This window comes from Hyla sarda, chromosome 1, assembly GCF_029499605.1.
Source record: "Hyla sarda isolate aHylSar1 chromosome 1, aHylSar1.hap1, whole genome shotgun sequence".
Lineage (NCBI taxonomy): Eukaryota > Metazoa > Chordata > Amphibia > Anura > Hylidae > Hyla > Hyla sarda.
This window is the reverse complement of record NC_079189.1, coordinates 216,418,169-216,442,133: the sequence shown is the minus strand read 5'-3', so window position 1 is coordinate 216,442,133 and position 23,965 is coordinate 216,418,169. Positions and strand designations below refer to the sequence as shown.

The 23,965-nt window shown below is 44.0% G+C and overlaps 1 protein-coding gene across 1 annotated transcript in view; it reads right to left on the bottom strand.

Annotated features, from left to right (window-relative positions):
- Positions 1 to 20,497, bottom strand: part of LOC130304106 (transmembrane protease serine 11C-like) — a 63,532-nt gene extending 43,035 nt beyond the window's left edge. Inside the window, exon 1 of the mRNA XM_056551906.1 lies at positions 20,396 to 20,497. The gene's annotated coding sequence lies outside the window, so the exon portion shown is untranslated. The remainder of the gene's footprint in view (positions 1 to 20,395) is intronic.
- Between the last annotated feature and the right edge of the window lie 3,468 nt (positions 20,498 to 23,965).

Here is a 23,965-nt window from a genome sequence, read left to right as displayed (position 1 = left end):
CGAGTATATACGGTATGTAGAGCTGCTACCAGCATGAGCAAACTGATGATGCCAGGAAGGGGGTTGGCAGGCTGGACAATTAACACAACAGTTTTAAGGTGCCAACTATCTAATGTCTGTGATGGTGCCTTGACTGAATTTTAACATGCCTGATCCATGATCCTAAAGATGCCTAAGTTACAGCGACATATTCTCCTCTGCCCATTGAGAACATGTGCACGCTGAGCGAGGTTATGATAGGGAGGGTCAGGGGAATAGCTGTCAAACAAGTGTGGTCAAATTTAGGCTCTGTTGAAACTTGCCAGTATTTTGCAGGCCGTAAGAGAATAAAAGTTGTGTCTTTGTTACGCCCTTATTTTGTCACAATTTATGCTCCTGGGTAGATTTACTAAGTGTTCCAAATCTTCTCTGTTCAGTGATAAATGCACCAGAATTATGGCATAATGTGCATGGAAAAACAGTTTTACATGTCTTGCTCCACATTTAGGCTGGAATTCCACTTGTTTTTTTAGGGGGGGGGGGGGGAAACGCAAAGAAAAAACGCCAATTTTGCCGCATGGCGTTTTTTCGGCCAAAAACACTGTTAGCTGTAAATCAATGAGAAATCACATAATTCTTTTTCCACTCAGTTTGGCGTTTTTTAAAATCCTTTTGGCGTTTTTTCCGCTCCTTGGCCGTTTTGCAAAATCGCAGCATGTTGAGCCTATGGTTTTTTTTTCCCTGAAATCGTGGAAAACGCCATGTGGGTTTTAACTTTGGAATTTTTGCAGGCAGTTTCTTATTCTTTTTTGGACTTTAGCAATCAAAAAAAGGGATGGATATATCTTTTTTAATAAAATTTTGTAGGGTACCATTTAAAAAATTATAATAAAAAAGATACAGTAGTGATGGAAAAATTGTATTTAACGAAATGTATCTTTTTTATAACGAAATTTTTAAACAGGGATAAATTTATGTGGGCACTAAAAATGTTGCCGACAATAATAAAAATGTAGTGTGTGTGTGTTTTTTTACTTTTACTTTTTTTTATTTTTTAGGTAGTACTACTACTCCCAGCATCGAACACACTGTTCCATGATGGGAGTAGTAGTACCAGTACTAACAGACAGATCACTCGGGTCCGTTGCAATCCTCCTGTATAATGTATCGATGCGGCCGACCTCTCTTCCATGGTCCCCTGCACTGCCGGATATATACACCTATTCATATTTCCCGCTGAGTTGTGATTGGCCAGATGGCTCCAGTCAATCACAGCTCTCTGTGGGAAATATGAATATGTGTATAAACGTCAGTTCAGGGGACCATAGAAGGGTGGATGGCCGCATCTATACATTATACAGGAGGAAGACAGAGGGTGTCAAGAGACACCCGCTGTGATCTTTTCTTAACTGCAGGTACTACTGGGCCGGAAATTCTGCCGTGTGCACAGTGCAGCAGAATTCTGTTGAATTCAAAGTGACTCTGCTGCAGCGGAATCTCTGCAGAATTCTAATGCGGAATCTGTTATGGAAATTCTGCCGTGTGAACATGGCCTAAAGGTTATGCTGCCAAGCACGACATTAGAAATAGCATAATGGCTTTAAAGGGGTATTCCAGGATTTTTTTTTATTTGACTATGCTACAGGGGCTGTAAAGTTAGTGTAGTTCATAATATATTGTCTGTTCCGGTGTATGACGATTTTCTCACAATTCTTCTTTGATTTTTACCCCACTAGTTATTTTTACCAGCATACAAAATGACTGTTGTCTGAGATTTTTCCCAGGTTGCAATGCGGCCGAGACCTGACTCACTAGTCAGCTGATGACAGGGAGCTTGTCTGCTTCAATGGGTATAGGGATTGCTTGGTGGGAGAGAGATCAATCTGCAACTAATGCAACAGCTGTAGGCACCCTGATTGAAAACCACAGGTCTTTTGTTTCAATGGGTGTGGTGACTGATGTGTGGGAGGGAGGAAAATGGAATTGTGGGATTTGTAGTCAAAAAAAGAAAAGTGAAACAGGAAATACCAGTTCACAAAAAGCTAGCCACAGTGTTATGGTACATAGCCATTTAGCCCCAAGACAAGCGCAGATCCTTCCTAAGCATGTGCATTACTGCCTGCCAGGTACGTACTTCCTGCTATTTGTCTTCAAACAGACAGATTTCCCTTAACAGTGAAGCAGAAGTCTTATGCTGCTGAATAGACTTTCACATAATCATAAAGAAAACACTTCTTTAATTACTTATAATGCAAGATTTCAATTTAGAATAGGCAGTGTACACATAAGCCAGATTTATCAAACAATCTATATCACTTTGATAAATCTGGCGCATGTACAAACAGTCCATCTAAAATTTAGACAGTATTAGTAAATCCTCCCTAATTTTCATTGTTGTCATACAGAATCCATGATCCATTTGAAATAGTAACTTTATAGCTACTTAGTAGAATTTTAGGAGTGAGCGGAGAAAAAAAATCCCTTAGTAGGCTGAATTCAGTGCAGGCTAAGGTATATTTTTCTCTGCTTACTCCTGGTTCTCCTGCGGTTGTATACCGCCACCCTACGGCAGCAGCACGATGGACTCCATCTGGCGTACCCCTCGTTGTAAGGGTGATATGTGTATATTATATACACTCAAGGTGAGCAGTATATATTGAATTACTACTTATCATTTAATGCACAAGGTGCCCATTTTAGGTTGTTCCCTTTTTTTTATCTTCTCTATTAGTAGAATTTTAGGCAATCTGAAGTACTCTAGTATGCGTATGTGGAAAATGTCTTCTGCAGATATATGTGCAGGAATTAAGTTTCTTTAGTGCTCAAGTCAAAATTACTTAAACCACTGGATGAGAATCTATTAACCATCGTGTATAATGCAATATATGACTTCACTTTACTTATTCAGTCTAACATTCAGCTGTACAATGAAATGCAAGACATGTCCCCTTGGAAATTCCAAGAAGAATTTGGCAAACAAGTTCTCCTGCACGGCACCCCGGCAGTTCCCAGGAAGGGGACGTGCTGACCCCCGCAGGAAGCTGCGGCTGACACGCCCCTTCCATGTTTCTATATGGGATACATCAGTCACGGCTCCCCTTGCTGGGGACTGTCTGGGTGCCATGCAGAAGATTGTGGGGGTCCCAGTGGTCGGACACCCTGCAATCTAAAACTTGTTCGCTATCCTGTGGAAAAGGGATAAGTTTCATTGCACTGGAGTACTCCTTTAATAGTTTGATATTTTTGGAAGTAACCTTTAAGCTAAGCAAAATAAATAAATAAATGGCACATATGAAGGACACCATTTTTTTTTTTTTGTGAAAAAATGCTCTGGCCAGATGTTACTCATTTGGCATTCTTTCCTTTTGAGTTTTTTCACTCATCTTTGGTGTTTCTCTGTGGTTTCGGGCTCAGTGAAATTTTTTAAAATGGCAGCATGTTGAGACTATTGCTTTTTTTTGGACAAAATCTTGGCGTATCTCTTCCACAGAAGTTTAAGGGAGCAAAAAAATTCATAAATATACCAATGTGTTTATAGGATTTGCTTTTTTTTCCCCCCATCACCAATTTCTTTAATAGAAATCCTCGAGTCACATGATAAAAGAGGCACACAACATCAAAGGGAATAAACCCCAAGAATAAAACCTTCTATTTAAAAATAAAAAAAAAAGCCACAAAAACTGCATCTTGGTAGGTCAATGTGGAGACTAAGGGTCTATTCACACGGGCTGTATTCCACCTGAAGTGAAAGCCCAATACAATTCTATGGGATTCTGCACTCCCATTGACACTTCCGAAATGTATTGGGCTTTCATTTCACGCAGAATTCCACCGGCGGATTTCACCAGCGGAAATTCCGCCCGTGTGAATAAACCCTTAGCCTCTAAGCAATGCTTCATAAATGATGAAGTGGGCCTTACTGAGGTGGTGTAGTTGTTGGAATATCCCAGAGCAATGCAATGATGCTGATTATATAATTTGAAATTTTTCAATATCTGGACAAAGTTTTTATTTTTGTTTATTTTTTTTTTTTTACATTTAACTAATAGCACAAACATAAAACTTTTTTTTAAAAGGAGGCATCTCTCACTTTTAGTCACTACTTGTATGTTATCTTCTAATTGCTTGGTTGTATCTGTTCCTCAATTACATTCTGACAATTAAAGAGGATATCCAAAATAAGAAAAACATAGCTGCTTTCTTCTAAAAACGGTGCCATACCTCTACTTAGCTTGTGCATAATATTATAACGTGGCTCCTTTCACTTCTATGGAACTTAGCTGCAAGACCACATACAAACTGAAAACATAAGTGGCACTGTTTCTGGAAGCAGCTATGTTTTTCTGATATTAGATAACCCCTACCTTATAGGGGTGTTCTGGGCAAAACATTTTTAGGGGATAAGATGTCTGATGGCGGGGGGCCCGCCGCTGGGACCCACTGCGATCTCCCTGCAGCACCCGCATTCTATGCAGGAGCTGCGTCTCCAGTTTCAGAAACCGGCGGGTTTCCGGGACTGGGGATGTGACGTCATGCCACGCCCCCTCCATTCATGTCTATGGGAGGGAGCGTGATTGCCGTCATGCCCACTCCCATAGACATGAATCGTTAAAGGGGAACTCCGGTGGAATTTTTTTTTTTTGGACAAATCAACTGGTGCCAGAAAGTTAAACAGATATGTAAATTACTTCTATTTAAAAATCTTAACCCTTCTAGTACTTATCAGCTGCTGTATACTACAGATATACTACAGAACAAAAAAACAACAACAACAACAAAAAAACGTGGTCTCAAATGGCTGGAGGTGCTCAACCCCAAATGCAGTTGTGCATTTATACTGGGGGAGCAGATCCTGCCCTTGTAGTCCGTTGCTAGGGGCAATCCCCAGCATAAAAATGCATACAATGGAGGATGCCTGCAGTGGACTACAAGTGCCACAATAGAATCCTAAACCAGATAAACGGTGTGGATGTGTAACAATTAGAATACTACAATACAGAAATTTAGGTGCACTACTGTGGTAGATGTATACAATGACATTGGCTATCCCTCAACACTGATGTTAAAATTGAGACATTCACCAGTGTATCCTTATATGAAGGACACACCAGAGCCCGCACACCAACGCCAAGGTTTCTCAAGTGGCACGGGACCTAACGCTAACCTACCTGTGCGTGAAAAGCAAAAACCAGGGGCCAGTGGGCAATTACAGCAGCACTAGGCCGACATGCAGCCTTCTCCCAGTTACCTCCAGTGTGACTGAGCACACATACAATGGGAGGAGGGAGAGAGGCTCTCAGAGTGGAAGGAGATAGTCCTTTGTCCAATCCATCTTGCAGTAATTGCACAACAGCAGGAATGGTAGGATTCTTTGGAGACAGTTGGCGTAGCCGACACCAGGATGAGAATGTGTTCCATATTCTTCCATAAGATCTAGTAGTAGCTTCAGATCTGGAGTGCAACATTGTTCTCAAGACCGACCCTGAGAGCCCTTCTACCATTGGAAGGGACTGATCAACCTCCAGGCTGTCAGGTTGAACATCTGTATGTTGGGGTAGCTGTGAGTGTCCCCTGACACTATTGCTTGCTCTGGGGAAAGCCTCCAAAACTGACCCTAACTTATCTGAATGAGTTGGGTGAACCAAGCTCTTTTGGGCCAATATGGAATGATGGCTATCACAGAGGATTGGTCCTGCCTGATTTTCATCAATACCCTCGGAATCAAGGAAAAAGGAGGGAAGATGTAGGCCAGCCTGAACCTCCAAGGGATTAACAGAGCATCTACCATCAAGGGATTGTCCTCTCTGTAGAGGGAACAGAATCTGTCCACCTTGGCGTTGAACCTTGTTGCCGTGAGATCGATCTCTGGCATGCCCCACCTTAGCGTGATCTGATGAAAGATGTCTGGATGGAGAGACCACTCTCCTGTTGGAAGGCCTCTGCTCAGGTGATCCGCTATTACATTGTGAGTACCCCGGATTTGAACGGCCGATAAGTGGGTGAGGTTCAATTCTGCCCAATCCAGAATCACACCCATCTCTCTCAGGGGACTTTGTGATTTCGTACCTCCCTGCTTGTTGATATATAGGACAGCAGTCATGCTATCTGACTGGACTCTCACAGCTTTGCTCTGAATATGAGGGGCAAAGCGGAAAAGAGCCAATCTGATGGCCCGAATCTCTAAGAGATTCAAGGATAATGTTCTCTCCTGGGGAGATCAAGTCCCTTGGACTGTTTTGTCCAGAAGATGCGCTCCCCAACATACAAGGGATGCATTTGTGGTAAGTATGATCCAAACAGGTTTGATCAGAGATTTTCTGTCCTGAAGGTGAGCCCACCAACATAGAGAGGACCGGACTTGAGGAGACAGGGAGGGCACGGAATTTAGTCCCTTCGGACTGTGATCCCACTTGGCAAATACTTCTGACTAAAGCGGACGTAGGTGCCATAAAGCCCATGCTACCACTTCCGCGGTTGCAGACAAAAGTCCCAACATCTTCATTAGATAGCGGAGAGTTACCCGCTTGGGAACTACTAGAGATTGGGCTGTGTCCTGTACCCGTAGCTTTCTCTCGGGAGTTATATGAATAGACATCGCTATGGAGTCTATCATGAACCCTAGGAATTTCACGGGCCTGGCTGGTTGAAGATTGAATTTGTTTCAATTGATTATCCAGCCTAGTTGATGGAGAAAGGACACAGTGGTCTGAATGTATTGGGAAAGGACCACTTGGGAGGAGGCTTTGAGAAGCCAGTCGTCTAGCTAAGGGACTGTACACAGTCCCTGAAGTCTCAGCCGGGAAGAAAAAATACTGAAATTTATCTTCTTCCTCCAATGAAGAGGACTGGGATTCATCACGCGATGCTTCCCCGGACACCTCCATCGATCTCGGTAGTGAAGCTGGTCTTGAACGCTTAGTGGTGGACACCATCAGCTTCAGCTCATCAATGGAAGCTCCCATGGTATTTATGTTAGAGGACACGAAATCTTTGACCCAGAAAACCATGTCTTGAATAGTGGGTTCCTGCTGGGTTTGGTATCTGGCACGGCATGAGGGACAGTGAGAAAACTGTTGTCCTCTAACAAGGTCTGACAGTCGTGGCACTGTAAGTGCTTTCTTTTGGAGGTCAACTTCTTGGCAGGAGCCTCACAAGACCCGTCAGCAGAAGATATGCTCTGGAAAATAAGAGCAGTTAAAAGATGGGAAGGGGAAGAAGGAGAAAAAACGTTAATTCAGAAAAAAGCTTTACCACAAGGAAAGCAGAGGGGGGAAAAAAGGGCAACAAAGTCGCAGAGATAGCAAGGCTATAGGCAGCAAAGCTCAGATAGCAATCCTAGGTAAAGTAGGCTGCAAAACAGACACCACCGCCCAAGGAGGCCGCCAGGCCCTACTGAGCAGCCTTAAATAGGGCTCAGGTTAATTGGGCATAAGCTCCTCCCAAATAGGGGAGGAAGTAACAAAAAATTTCTTAATATCAAGAATAATAAATAATCATGGTATGCAGTAGAAACAGCAGAGGAAAGGGTTAAAACCCCCACCTCTGAACATGAACAAAGTTAAAACCCACACCTCTGAATAAAGTTAATAGTAAGAACGGCCGATGGGCCGGAAGTGACGTCAGACTCCGCCACCTCCGACCCGCCCCCTCCCTGGAGCGCAGCGTGCGCTCACAGGCAGGAAGCCAGGAACTTACAGAGAGCCGGGAGCATAGCGAGACGCTGTCTCCTCCCACACACGTGGAACGCAGCGCAGGACGCCGTGCTCAGAGGAGAAGCCGGCAGAATGTGGAAGCAAGAAGACCTATAACAGGTTAGAGGAAATACACATTTGGTAGCCAAAGCTGCCAGGTAAAGAAAAGAGGGGCTAGGAACATAGCCCAAGGAGTCAACAATATAAGATAACGTATAACAAGAAGGAAAAAAAAGGGGGGTCCTGATTAGCAATAGAATAGAACCCCCACCACCAGTTGCAACCTCTGTCTGAGAGGACAGAAAAAAAACACAAGGGGGTTGGAGGGTCTAAGCTTTTATTTAAGGGTGTAAATAAAATTTCCATAAGTTCTAACCAGTCCATGGGGGACGGAATATCCCATCTGTGCCACTGGTGTCGTGGAAATATTAAAGTTGTCACATTGCCTTCATATTGTGCGATATGGCGTAGGTTCATATGTTGTCGACTGGCCACCATAGCAGCAGATGTGGGGGGTTTGTTGATGGCACATGGAGGTGTGTCATATCTTCTGTAGGCTGAATCTTTACCTTGTAACCTAATGCTGACTGTATGTATGGGTGTGGCTCGGTACTACAGGAGTGGCTACTGAAAACCCTCCTTTTGTTGTCTGCACAAATAAACTGGACACTGAGCTCCCCCAGGCATTTCTCTCTAGGCTGGTGGGAGAAATTCAGTTGTAGGACCACTGACTCTGTCTGTGTTTTTCCAACTACTGCGAATTCGCTATCCCTGGCAGGCACCACTGACGCTGAATCTTATTACAAGTCTGGATTTTCTATAACATTTTGCACTGGTTAAGACGTAAGGTATTGGAGGGGTCGTGGCGTGGAAACCCGGAGGTTGCCAAAACTGAAGACGCAGCTCCTGCATAGAATGTGGGTGCTGCAGGGAGATCGCGGGGGGCCCCCCGCGATGACATCTTATCCCCTATCCTTTGGATAGGGGATAAAATGTTTTTGCCCGGAATACCCCTTTAAAGGTGTTATCCACCATAAGGTGATTTTAGTACGTACCTGGCCAGCAGTAATGGACATGCTTAGGAAGGATCTGCACTTGTCTTGGGGCTAAATGGCTATGTTGTGAGATTACCATAATACTGTGGCTAGCTTTTTGTGAACTGGTATTGTCTGTTTCAGTTTTCTTTTTTTGACTACAAATCCCATAATCCCATTTTCCTCCCTCCCACACATCAGCCACCCCACCCATTGAAACATAAATGATCTGCATCCATTCAAAAGACCTGTGGTTTTCAATCAGGGTGCCTACAGCTGTTGTATTAGTTGCAGATTGATCTCTCTCCCACCAAGCGATCCCTCCACTCATTGAAACAGACAAGCTCCCTGTTATCAGCTGACTAGTGAATCAGGTCTTGGCCACATTGCTACCTGGGAAAAATCTGAGACAACAGTCATTTTTTATGCTGCTAAAAATAAATATTGTGTTGAAAATCATATAAGAATTGTGAGAAAACCGTCACACACAGGTACAGACACTATATTATGAACTACACTAACTTTACAGCCCCTGTAGCTTAGTCAAATTTAAAAAAATCCTGGAATACCCCTTTAAGGGTCTATTCACACACATTTAGTATCATGCACATATTTGATGAGCAGGACTTGCATCTTCAAATTTGAAGCAGTGTTCAGACATTTCGTTTACACTAAAATAAAATCTGCTGCTTGGGCATAAGTGCAGAATACTGTACGCGTGAATACACCCTTAAAGGAGTAGTCCAGTGGTGATTCAGTGGTGAGCAACTTATCCCCTATCCTAAGGATAGGGGATAAGTTGCAGATCGCGGGGGGTCCGACCGCTGGGGCCCCCTGCGATCTCCTGTACAGAGCCCCGACAGCCCGCGGGAAGGGGGCGTGTCGACCTCCGCACGAGGCGGCGGCCGACACGCCCCCTCAATACAACTCTATGGCAGAGCCGAAGCGCTGCCTTCGGCAATCTCCGGCTCTGCCATAGAGATGTATTGAGGGGGCATGTCGGCCGCCGCCTCGTGCGGGGGTCGACACCCGCTATCTCGGCGGAGAGCCGGGGCCCCGTACAGAGAGATCGCAGGGGGCCCCAGCGGTCGGACCCCCCGCGATCTCAAACTTATCCCCTATCCTTAGGATAGGGGATAAGTTTTTCACCACTGGACTACCCCTTTAAGGAAGGTTCACACATGCCATATTTTTGTAGCATATTTTCCTACACAATGAAGTCTATGGGTATCAAAATCAGTTGCAGAAAATATGCAGCAATGTACCACATGTGTGACTCTATCCTAAAGAAGCACTCCAGAAAAAAAAAATTTTTGTATGTATAGTGCAGCATAGGCTATTATGAGAGAATGATGAGGAGGTTTTTGTGTATGCATTTTTCTTACCTCTTTTTGCTGATGTGGCAGACATGGGAAAAGCTCTATCTTGGTTTACAAAAGCACAATGATGTGGGTTGTGTAATCCTGCCTGCATTATCCCATGAATCCTCTGGCTTTGGCTGGGGAGTTTCATCATTGCACCTGGTCATCTTATCAGGCTGCTGGTGCTGGATATCACCCAAGTGAACTCACTAGATGCATGGATTGGTGTCAGTTCACACTGTGCCGTTTTCTTGCAGTTTTTTTTTTCTTACTAAAAGTAAATTTTTTTGAGAGATATAGCAAAATGAAGAGTTTTGACTTATAATGACAATTGAGTTTTACTTGGCTGTGTTCACATGTTGAATTTTTACTGCATTTTCACACATTTATACTGCATTTTAGCTGTTGTTGCAGTGATTTTCTAAAATTGTGCACATATTTTGCACAATTGCTGTACAATCTCCATTTTTGCCATGATTTGGTTAAAATCACAGCAAAAAGCAGCAATAAATGCAATGTGTGAGTGCAGCCTCAGGGGAGGTGTATAACTACTACTGTATATATCCTGATTCCATAGAGATAGCAGATGATGTGAAAAGGGAGCTAGAAGCTAGTAGGAGGGGATCTGGTAGGTGATGATGTCATCTTGTAGCCCACAGGATGACATCATTACCTACTGCTTCTTTAAAGAGAAATTGACAGCCTGTTTAACACACTTAACCCAATATACTGGGATATTGTGCAGGTGAACAGCTGTAACAGGAGGGGTTACCCACATTAATAGGCGTAGTACTTGCAGAGTAATTTATTCCATGCTATTGTGCTGCTGTGCGCAGTAGAGGCGGGGAGATGTATCTGCTGCGGGAAATCCAGATTCCAGAGTCCGCAGAAAAATAGACATATTTATGAGATGGCGCATTTCCGAGCGGTTCTAGAGCTGGCATGTTTGCTGTCAGGGGAATTTTTGCATGGAAATTTTCAGTTTGGACATAGCCTAAGGAAGCCCCATTCCTGTATGAATACTATCTATCTATCATAGTATTGAAGGAGTTAAATGGGTATGTAAAATTGCAGATGTCACCTCACTGTTTCATCCACTCCTTGATGCAGCCACTGTTAACCTCTTCAACTTTCAAGCATGAGTCAGCTGAACACCAAATGATCATGGGGCACAAAATCCCTTGTAGGAACCCCTCCCTCATTAAGATTTAACTTTTATGTAATTGCTTCTTAACCCCTTAAGGACTCAGGGTTTTTCCGTTTTTGCACTTTCGTTTTTTCCTCCGTACCTTTTAAAAATCGTAACCCTTTCAATTTTCCACCTAAAAATCCATATTATGGCTTCTTTTTTGCGTCGCCAATTCTAATTTGCAGTGACATTAGACATTTTACCCAAAAATGCACGGCGAAATGGAAAAAAAAATCATTTGTGACAAAATCGAAGAAAAAACGCCATTTTGTAACTTTTGGGGGCTTCCGTTTCTACGCAGTGCATATTTCGGTAAAAATTACACCTTATCATTATTCTGTAGGTCCATACAGTTAAAATGATACCCTACTTATATAGGTTTGATTTTGTCGCACTTCTGGAAAAAGTCATAACTACATGCAGGAAAATTTATACGTTTAAAAATGTCAACTTTCTTATTTTTCCACGTACAGGGCGGTATGAGGACTCATTTTTTGCGCCTTGATCTGAAGTTTTTATCGGTATGATTTTTGTTTTGATTGGACTTTTTGATCACTTTTTATTCATTTTTTAATGGTGTAAAAAGTGACCAAAATACGCTTTTTTGGACTTTGGAATTTTTTTGCGCGTACGCCATTGACCGTGCGGTTTAATTACTGATATATTTTTATAGTTTGGATATTTACGCACGCGGCGATACCACATGTTTATTTATTTATTTTTTTACACTGTTTTATTTTTTTTATGGGAAAAGGGGGGTGATTCAAACTTTTATTAGGGAAGGGGTTAAATGACCTTTATTAACACTTTTTTTTAACATTTTTTTTGCAGTGTTATAGGTCCCATAGGGACCTATAACACTGCACACACTGATCTTTTACACAGATCACAGGCGTGTATTAACACGCCTGTGATCAGTGTTATCGGCGCTTGACTGCTCCTGCCTGGATCTCAGGCACAGAGCAGTCATTCGCCGATCGGACACCGAGGAGGCAGGTAAGGGCCCTCCTGGTGTCCGGTCAGCTGTTCGGGATGCCGCGATTTCACCGTGGCGGTCCCGAACAGCCCGACTGAGCAGCCGGGTCACTTTCACTTTAGAAGCGGCGGTCAGCTTTGACCCCCGCTTCTAAAGGGTTAATACCGCACATCGCCGCGATCGGCGATGTGTGGTATTAGCCGCGGGTCCCGGCCGTTGATGAGCGCTGGGACCGACGCGATGTGATGCGGGAGCCGGCGCAGGACGTAAATATATGTCCTGCGTCGTTAAGGGGTTAAAATGAATGTGAACAGTGATTTTAAAAAACTGCAGTAAAGCCCCAGATATTCAGAATGAATTAGGGATAAACCCACTCATATACATGTTCCGGGGTATGTAGTCCCCCTTCCTAAACTGGGTAGCTATAGTGCTAATTAAAATCAGTATTTTGACCCCCTCTACAAGTTTTGGTGCAGCAGCACCGTCCTCAGGAGGGTTGACAGGCAAACACACTTGGCAGTGTGTCTGCTCGGAGCGGCAATCCGCTGCTACAAGCAGACACACTGCGAAGTGCGAGTTGTCGCGCGCATGTGCGGTGTACTCGCACACATTGCGGCCGTTCCCTGAGCCAGGCTTAGATGTGAGAAAGTATACTGCACATGAATGCGTCGACTCGCACATTGTAGTGTGTCTGCTCATAGTGGCGGATTGCCGCTTCGAGCAGGCAAATCTGGAGGCACACTGTAGGGTTCATCATTGGCGGATCTGCAGCGTAAAATACACTGGGGACAAGCCCTTCAGCTGGTGAGACTCTTTACATTTATTTATAAACCTGGAAGTAACCTGGAGGATTTGTATTACAAAGGCAATGACATAAGAAAGGAATTGTGTAGTGTTTGGCCACACTTATCTACAAGGACGGTTTCTCTAATGTCAATAAGTGCATCAAATGTCTCATAAGTTGCAGATGACTGTGTGTTCACTTGACAAAATACACGTGTATAACACAGCGTAGTCATGCCGCTAGTATGAGAACTAACAAGTTAGACAAGATCATTGCGTCTTGCCTCTACAAATTGGGTTTCAATGTTATGATTTAAATAAACACATGCAAAACTGATAATTGACTCCTCGTGTGATTTCTACCATATACAGTGGTCCCTTAAGTTACAATATTAATTGGTTCCAGGACGACCATTGTACGTTGAAACCATTGTATGTTGAGACCATAACTCTATGGTAACTTGGTAATTGGTTCTGAAGCCAACAAAATGTCATCCAAAAATAGGAAGAAGTGAGGGTTAAAGAAAAATAAGTAGATAACTAATATAGATAAAGCAAATCCTTACATATAAAAGGAAGAAAGATCTGCTGGGAGCTGTAAATCACTGTCTATGTAGAGGACCGGAGCTTCTTCAGGGTCCTGTACAGTACATGCAATGTCCTAAAAAAGTAAAATGGAGCCGCCCTCACCTGGTGTCCAAAGGAGCAGCAAACTGTGGCACAGGTAAAGAATAGTACAGAATATGTAGTACCTCCCTGTACTGTAGGGAGCGCTACCAGACAGCCAGTCAGTGCATGCAGTTCAGTAATACAGGTGTTTAACCAGTAAATGCCCATTCTGATTGGTCAGTCCTTCCAGTCATTGACTTGTTTTGCAGATCTGGACTGTCTGTAGTCTTGTATGTTGAGTCTGGTTACAAGTTACAGTGGTCCAGAAAAGACCATTGTATGTTGAAACTACTGTATGTTGAGGCCATTGTAAGTTGAGGGATCACTGTATAATAAACAGAGGCCAAAGGTTTCAGTATTTTTCAGCAATTATTAAATTTCTTTTTATTACATGGTAAAATATTTTGCAGTTATGAGCAAGTGTCTTTTGGTAGTCATGTTAATTATTAAAGTATCATGGTTGCCCACACTTTTTTTTTTTCTAGTGGTTATTTTAAAGCTGATGGAGAGGGGTGTAAAAATTGTGCTCCATGTATTCTCTATGGGAGCACTGAAGAAACCTGGGCATCTTAGGCACGCCCATAGAAATGAATGGAGTGCGCACCATCTCCAGCACACGCTCCTCTCAGAGAGCCGGGGTGCTGTTCAGGAGTGATCAGACACTTATCCCCTATCCTGTGCATAGGGCAAAAGTTACTTTTAGCTGCAAAACCCCTTTAATCCACAGAAAGTCAGAGTGTGATATCCTATTGTAACTTTAGGCACTAAAAGAGTTGGACAGTTAGACAGGTGATCACATGACCAAATTAGAGTAATAAAAGAAAGTTGCAGCTGCGCTGGAATAAAACAATTGGCACTGTAGGACTGGTGATGGTAAGTGTGCATGATATGTCTATATTCTGATTTAACCCCTTAGGCTATGTTCACACAGCAGATTTTCCATGTGGAATTCCACTTTGGAATCCCACAGCTGCATAGTCTATTGTTTCTGCTGACAATGCACAGAATGCACTGGTGTCTATGCGACGGCGCATTCCCGAATGGTCGTAGCTGTCAGGGGCAATTTCCGCAGAGATTTTACATGAACACATTGCTGTGTGAACATAGCCTTACAGTTCAGCCTAAGCTCTGCTTTGGCTGATAGCCAAGGCCAATACAATATAACCCGGGCTAATAGCAAGCTCTGGATGATCGCACAGGCACTGTCACTGTGCCCATACAGTCAAACAGCAGGAGGCCCGCTGTAATACACACCCAGGACCCCCCTGCAACTGCTGAGAATAGAGAAATACCTATTCTAGGAAGATTACCAACTTACACAATGTGGACAATAGCTACCACAAAATTGGGAGTTTCCTCTGTCACCATTGACACGCATCGATCACAATAAAATAAAAAACAACATAGCAAAGTATATAAATAATAACATCAAAAGGAAAAATAAGTACACAGAAAAAAATTGATGCCACTTTTTTTTTTTTTAACCTCTTAAGGACCGAGCCCTTTTTCACCTTAAGGACCAGAGCATTTTTTGAACATCTGACCACTGTCACTTAAAACATTAATAACTCTGGAATACTTTTACTTATCATTCTGATTCTGAGATTGTTTTTTCGTGACATATTCTACTTTAACTTAGTGGTAAAATTTTATGGTAACTTGCATCCTTTCTTGGTGAAAAATCCCCAAATTTGATGAAAAAAATGAAAATTTCACAATTTTCAAACTCACTATTTTTCAGGGACCAGGTCAGTTTTGAAGTGGATTTGAAGGGTCTTCATATTACAAATACCTCATAAAAGACCCCATTATAAAAACTACACCCCCAAAAGTATTCAAAATGACATTCAGTTAGTGTATTAACCCTTTAGGTGTTTCACAGGAATAGCAGCAAAGTGAAGGAGAAAATTCAAAATCTTCATTTTTTTACACTCGCATGTTCTTGTAGACCCAATTTTTGAATTTTTGCAACGGGTAAAAAGGAGAAAATTTTTACTTGTATTTGAAACCCAATTTCTCTCGAGTAAGGACATACCTCATATGTCTATGTAAAGTGTTCGGCGGGCGCAGTAGAGGGCTCAGAAGGGAAGGAGCGACAAATGGTTTTTGGGGGGCATGTCACCTTTAGTGCCAGGACAGCAAAAAAAAAAAAAAAAAACACATGGCATACCATTTTGGAAACTAGACCCCTCGGGGAACGTAACAAGGGGTAATGTGAACCTTAATACCCTACAGGTGTTTCACGACTTTTGCATATATAAAAAAAAAAAAATTTTTTTTAACCTAAAATGCTTGGTTTCCCAAAAATTTTACATTTTTAAAAAGGGTAATAGCTTAAAATACCCCCCAAAATTTGACACCCAATTTCTCCCGATTCAGAAAACACCCCATATGGGGGTGAAAATTGCTCTGCTGGCGCACTACAGGTCTCAGAAGAGAAGGAGTCACATTTGGCTTTTTGAAAGCAAATTTTGCTCTGGGGGCATGCCGCATTTAGGAAGCCCCTATGGTGCAAGGACAGCAAAAAAAAAACACATGGCATACCATTTTGGAAACTAGACCCCTCGGGGAACGTAACAAGGGGTTAAGTGAACCTTTATACCCCACAGGTGTTTCATGACTTTTGTATATGTAAAAAAAATTTTTTTTTTTTACCTAAAATGCTTGTATTCCCAAAAATTTTACATTTTTAAAAAGGGTAATAGCAGAAAATACCCCCCAAAATTTGTAACCCAATTTCTCCCGAGTACGGCGATACCCCATATGTGGCCCTAAACTGTTGCCTTGAAATACGACAGGGCTCCAAAGTGAGAGCGCCATGCGCATTTGAGGCCTAATTTAGGGGCTTGCATAGGGGTGGACATAGGGGTATTCTACGCCAGTGATTCCCAAACAGGGTGCCTCCAGCTGTTGTAAAACTCCCAGCATGCCTAGACAGTCAGTGGCTATCTGGCAATACTGGGAGTAGTTGTTTTGCAACAGCTGGAGGCTCCGTTCTGGAAACAGTGGCGTACCAGACGTTTTTAATTTTTATTGGGAAGGGGGGCTGTGTAGGGGTATGTATATATGTAGTGTTTTTTACATTTTATTTTAGTGTGTGTTAGTGTAGTGTAGTGTTTTTAGGGTACAGTCACATTGGGCGGGGGTTCACAGTAGTTTCTCGCTGGCAGCTTGAGCTGCAGCAGAAAATTTGCCGCAGCTCAAACTTGCAGCCGGATACTTACTGTAATCCTCCGCCCATGTGAGTGTACCCTGTACGTTCAGATTGGGGGGGGGGGGGGCAGAAACATCCAGCTGTTGCAAAACTACAACTCCCAGCATGTACGATCTATCAGTGCATGCTGGGAGTTGTAGTTTTGCAACAGCTGGAGACACACAGGTTGTGAAACACCGAGTTTGGTAACAAACTCAGTGTTTTGCAACCAGTGTGCCTTCAGCTGTTGCAAAAGCTACAACCCCCAGCATGTACGGACAGCGGAAGGGCATGCTGGGTCTTGTAGTTATGCAACAGCCGGAGGCATACTACTTTGGCTGGGGATGCTGGGGATTGTAGTTATGCAACAGCTGGAGACACACTGGTTTGCTACTTAACTCAGTGGGCCTTCAGCTGTTGCAAAACTACAACTCTCAGCAGTCACCGACAGCCAACGGGCATGCTGGGAGTTGTAGTTATGCAACCACCAGATGCACCACTACAACTCCCAGCATGCACTTTAGCTGATTGTGCAAGCTGGGAGTTGTAGTTATACAACAGCTGAAGGACCAATTTTCCATAGAAAAATGTGCCTCCAGCTGTTGCAAAACTACAAGTCCCAGCATGCCCATAAGGGCATGCTGGGAGTTGTGGTGGTCTGACTCCTGCTGTTGCATAACTACAGCTCCCAGCATGCCCTTTTTGCATGCGGGGAGCTGTTGCTCCTGGGGCCCCGATCCCAACAGGGACGCCGGGGATCGGGGTCCCCAGCACCCGGGGTCTTCTGCCCGCACCCGCTCACGTCCTTCGGAAGAGGGGCGGAGTGGGTTGAGGGAGTGATGCCCGCAGCAGGCGCCCTGATTGGTCGGCCGGGAAACCGGCCGACGAATCAGGGCGATCGTGAGGTGGCACCAGTGCCACCTCACCCCTGCAGGCAATGGCTGTTCGGGGCCGTCAGATCAGCCAGTAATTCCGGGTCACCGGGTCACTGGAGACCCGACTGACCCGGAATCCGCCGCAGATCGCTGGACTGAATTGTCCAACGATCTGCGTCAATCGCCGACATGGGGGGACATAATGACCCCCCTGGGCGATATGCCGGGATGCCTGCTGAACGATTTCAGCAGGCATCCGGCCCCGGCTCCCCTCCGGCTAGCGGGGGGGACGGAAATGCTCAGGGCGTATCCTGAGCATTTGGAAATTTGGAAACGGGGGCGTATGGATACGCCCTATGTCCTTAAGGGGTTAAATTAAAAAATACATGCGTATATGGTACCCCATGATCGCAATGAGTCAAGCAATAAAGTTAAAGGACAACTGAAGCGGCATTACACTTATCCCCTATCCACAGGACAGGTGTTTGATCGCGGGGGGTCCGACTGCTGGGACCCCCCCCCCCCCCGATCTCCCTAATGGGGCGCCGCCATAAGCGCTCATGGTGAGCGTTAAGGCGCGTAGCGTCGACCTAGAGGTCGACGGTGACACCCCGTCTCCTCCCCGTCCCCATACAGTTCTATGGGGGATGCGGGGAGGCACGAATGCTGCCTCCCCGCCTCTCCCATAGAGATGTATGGAGGAGATGTGCCGGCCGCAACGTCATGCTGCAGCTGGCACGCCCCCTGCACGGGAGAGCCGCGGCCCAGTACAGGAGATCGTCGGGGGCCCCAGCGTTCAGACCCCTCGCGATCAAACACTTATCCCCTATCTTGAGGATAGAGGATACATTTTTGTAACGCTGCAGATGTCCTTTAATGCATTACTGAACGTACATTGGGGGAGATTTATCAAAACCGGTGCAGAGGAAAAGTGGAGCATACGCCCATAGCAACCAATCAGATTGCTTCTTTTATATTTCAGAGGACTTTTCAAAAATGAAAGAAGCGATCTGACTGGTTCCTTTGGGCAACTGGGCAACTTTTCGTCTGCACGATTTTTTGGATAAATATCCCCCACTGTGTACATTGTAACAAAAAATGTGAAAAAAAAAACTTTTAAAATAGCTTTTTTTCACCACTGTTAAATGTACCCCTAATAACTTAAGGTTATTCTCAGTTACTGCATTTGGAAAACAGCAACACAAAAATAATTACATTATCGGAAAAAAAAGTATATATATATATATATATATATATATATATATATATATATATATATGTATATACTGATCGCGGTGCCGCACGCTATTAACCCTTTAGACGCGGCATTCAAAGTTGATCGCCACGTCTAAAGGGAAACTAAACTAGCCCCGGCTAGCTCAGTGGGCTGTTTGGGATCGCGGTGGTGAAATTGCGGCATCCCGAACAGCTGTAGGACAGCAGCACGATCCCCTTACCTGCCTCCTGGTATCCGATCGCCGAATGACTGCTCAGTGCCTGAGATCCATGCATGAGCAGTCAAGCAGCAGAATCATCAATCAATGGTTTCCTATGAGAAACCATTGATCAATGTAAAAGATCAGTGTGTGCAGTGTTATAGCCACTATGGGAGGTATAACATTGCATTAAAAAAAAAGTGAAAGAAAAAGTTAATAAAGATCATTTAACCCCTTCCCTAATAAAAGTTAGAATTTTCCCATTTATAAAAAAAAAAAAACTGTGTAAATAAAAATAAACATATGTGGTATCACCGCATGCGGAAATGTCCGAATTATAAAAATATACAATTAAGCACGGTCAATGGCGTACGCGCAAAAGAATTCCAAAGTCCAAAATAGTGTATTTTTGGTCACTTTTTATATCATGAAAAAATGAATAAAAAGCGATCAAAAAGACCGATCAATACAAAAATGGTACCGGTAAAAACTTTAGACCACGGCGCAAAAAATGATACTTCCCCATATGCGGAAAAATAAAAAAGTTATAGGGGTCAGAAGATGACAATTTTAAACGTATACATTTTCCTACATGTAGTTATGATTTTTTCAAGAAGTACGACAAAATCTAACCTATATAAGTAAGGTATCATTTTAATCGTATGGACCTACAGAACAAAGAGTTGTAATTTCTGCCAAAAAATGTACTTCGTAGAAATGGAAGCCCCCAAAATTACAAAATGGCGTTTTTTCTTCAATTGTCGCACAATGATTTTTTTTCCGTTTCAACGTAGATTTTGGGGTAAAATGACTGATGTCATTACAAAGTAGAATTGGTGGCGCAAAAAATAAGCCATCATGGATTTTTAGGTGAAAAATTAAAAGAGTTATGATTTTTTCTTAGGTAAGGAAAAAAATGAAAGTGCAAAAACGGAAAAACCCTTGGTCCTTAAGGGGTTAAGTTATTTTAGCAAAATTCCTTAGGATTAACTCAAATTTGCTTTGACCTTTGCAGTGGTATCTTATTCATCGAATACAGAAATGTTAAATTGTTGTTAATTTTTACGCAATTTCATTCCAGCCCAGTCTACACTTTAAACCTTACTTAGATCTCAGCTATTTAGCTATTCATGAAGATTGTGTACCATTTTAATAAATTTGGCACAGGTACACATGAAGTACCACCCGCAAAACAATGTGAAAAATCACCTCAAATACACAAATCCAGTCCAGCCCAAATTTCAGTTCCAAGGTGAAGCCTGCTGCCCAATCTCTGATGTCACAAACATGTCCTTCAATGTGTCTTTATTACCATTGCCTGTATTGTTCTGTGTGAGAACTTGAAATACCAGACAGAGGCGGCAGCTGCTGGGTATAAGCAGAATCAGCATAGACCTAACAGTGACAATACTCAGTATACTGACACCTAGTGGTGAGTGCAGGAACTGCAGCCAAGATAATGATTTAACAATTTTTTTTTCACATGAACAGTTGTAATAAAATATACATAAAGTCCCAGTCTATCAAATTGACAGATAATTGCACAGCCATAGTCCATGATACCCAGAGTTGGTTCTATAGACTACTTCCCAGTAATGATGGTGTTGGAATAAGAAAATACCTTATATTTAGTCCTATATATATAAAGCAGTTGTCTAATCATTTTATCTGCATGAGACTTTTACATGGTCCAAACTTTAAAACACTTCACTGAAAAGCGAGCACATACGTTACCCAATCTGTGGAAAGGAACTGGATCAGATATTGTACCAACAACAGGTTACGGTCTCTAGTGGACTTGAGGTTGCCTGAGTTGAAAAAGTTTAGAAACCTCTTTTTTTTGTCTGATAATTAGGGATGAGCGAATTGAATCTGATGAATCCGAATTCGTTACGAATTTCAGGAAAATTTCGTTTCACAAAGAATGCGACTATTGCCCCGATTCGATCACGTTAATCGCTTCATTAAACTCCATTTAGTGTGGTCCAGGCTCCAGGGAATCTAAAATGGCAGATCCACATGTGAGGACATGGGGCAAGGAATCCTGGGAAGACGAGCACAAGGTAGGCGGGATGACCCTGAATCACATGCAGCATGCAGCCTATCAGCAGCCAGTCACCCCTGTGATAGAACCTGTTATATAATCGGCAGCCATATTGCTGCCAGTCACTTCAGCCTTTCACTGCCGGGAGATAGATAGGGACAGACAGCCCTGTGTGTTACAAAGAAAAGTTTTTTTCCAGCAGAGATTCACCTCCTAGTCAAGTCAGCCTTCTATTGCACAGAGAGAGAGGGACAGAGAGCAGTGTGTGTTTCACAGAAAAGCATTCTTACTGCAGTGATTTACCTCCCAGTCACTGTCTACAGCGTTCTATTACAGAGAGCAGCGTGTTGCACAGAACAGCAGCGATTCAGCTCAAGCAAAAATCCTGCCTAGAAGCACTGATATGGAAAAGAGTGAGATTGAGAGAGAAAGTGTAATTTTGGGTGTAGTACACAGCGACTGTGTGCTGCAGCACTGGTGTGTACTGCTGGTGTTGTGCACAAATACTTTTTTAAGCATACTGGAGCACACTGTCCTCCCCTCATAAGTGGATTCAGGTAGAAAAAACAGGCATGGTTGCACATCTACAATCTTGTATAATTATCTAATTGCTTCTCAGCATAATATCAAAAACTAACAGGTAGTTAGTATACATTTTTGATCAAAAATTACAAGCCCACTCGCCACGTCAAGGAGACATATTTAGAGTGGGTCCCTAACGTCCCTAGCATAAAATGGCGTAGCACCGGGCGGCGACCACCACCGCCGCAGCACCAGTGCCCACGGGGGGGGGGGGGGGGAACAACCCGCTGGCAGAGCGGCCCCAATGCCACTCAAACCAGTCTATGGGCCGCACCCCCCCACAGACACAGCGCCACGGCGGCAACGGATGCCGCACAGCACCACACCAGTGTGAACAAGGTGTTACAGCACACTTACCATGCTCTCCCAGTCAGACTAGGAGGCTGCCAGGAAAGAAATGGCCCTTGTGTAGCTAACTACTACTTATATAGGGTTGGGCTGAGAGGGTGGGGAAGAGTGGAGACACGTGTTAAAAAAAAAAAAAAAAAAAAGAGGGGATAGAAAACACAATGTGAATTCAGGTAGAAAAAACAGGCATGGTCGCACATCTACAATCTTGTATAATGATCTAATTGCTTCTCAGCATAATATCAAAAACTAACAGGTAGTTAGTATACATTTTTGATCAAAAAGTACAAGCCCACTCGCCACGTCAAGGCAACCTATTTAGAGTGGGTCCCTAACGTCCCTAGCATAAAATGGCGTAGCACCGGGCGGCGACCACCACCGCCGCAGCACCAGTGCCCATGGGGGGGGGAACGACCCACTGGCAGAGCGGCCCCAATGCCACTCAAACCAGTCTATGGGCTGCACCCCCCCCCCCACAGACATGGCGCCACGGCGGCAACGGACGCCGCACAGTACCACACCAGTGTAAACAAGGTGTTACAGCACACTTACCATGCTCTCCCAGTCAGACTGGGAGGCTGCTAGGAAAGAAATGGCCCTTGTGTAGCTAACTACTACTTATATAGGGTTGGGCTGAGGGGGTGGGGAAGAGTGCAGACACATGTTAAAAAAAAAAAAAAGAGGGGATAGAAAACACAATGTGAATTCAGGTAGAAAAAACAGGCATGGTCGCACATCTACAATCTTGTATAATGAAATAATTGCTTCTCAGCATAATATCAAAAACTAACAGGTAGTCAGTATACATTTTTGATCAAAAAGTACAAGCCCACTCGCCACGTCAAGGCCACCTATTTAGAGTGGGTCCCTAATGTCCCTAGCATAAAATGGCGTAGCACCGGGCGGCGACCACCACCACCGCGGCACCAGTGCCCACGGGGGGGGGGGGGGGGGGGAACGACCCACTGGCAGAGCGGCCCCAGTGCCACTCAAACCAGTCTATGGGCCGCACCCCCCCACAGACACGGCGCCACGGCGGCAACGGACGCCGCACAGCACCACACCAGTGTGAACAAGGTGTTACAGCACACTTACCATGCTCTCCCAGTCAGACTGGGAGGCTGCTAGGAAAGAAATGGCCCTTGTGTAGCTAACTACTACTTATATAGGGTTGGGCTGAGGGGGTGGGGAAGAGTGCAGACACATGTTCAAACAAAATAAGTGCATACCACAAACAAAATAAGTGCATACCACATACGTACATCTAAGAAAGGCCAGGTAAAAGTACTTACCGGCTGGTATTGTACACAAATACTTTTTAAAGCATACTGTAGCACATTGTCCTACCCTCAATAGTGCATACCACATATGTACATCAAAGTGGAGTACTATTTTGTTCCTGTTAAAGTCTCAAGGGCCTAGATACTGTGAAAGGCCAGGCAAAAGTACTCCCCTCAGAAAGCGTATTGTACTCCCCTCAGAAACGCACTAAGTATGTCAGGCAGAGAAGAGCCAGGAGTGGCAGAGGCCTAAATTCATCAGGCAGAGGTCACAGCAGACTAGGGGCGAGTGGCAGCAGGAGTCGCACCGAGAGGTCTGAGCTCCCGGTATCAGCTAGCGGTCGTGTCTCGACCAGCAACCCATCTGCCGTCATCGATTGGTTAACAAGGTCATCCACTTCCTCATAAATGACATCTGACACCCCCAGTCAACAGTCGGTGGGTTCCTCAGACACAAGGCTCAGTTGGCATGGCCCAGAGCAGTCCCTGTCCTCCCATTGCCTCTGTCCAATGCTGTGGGTTCAG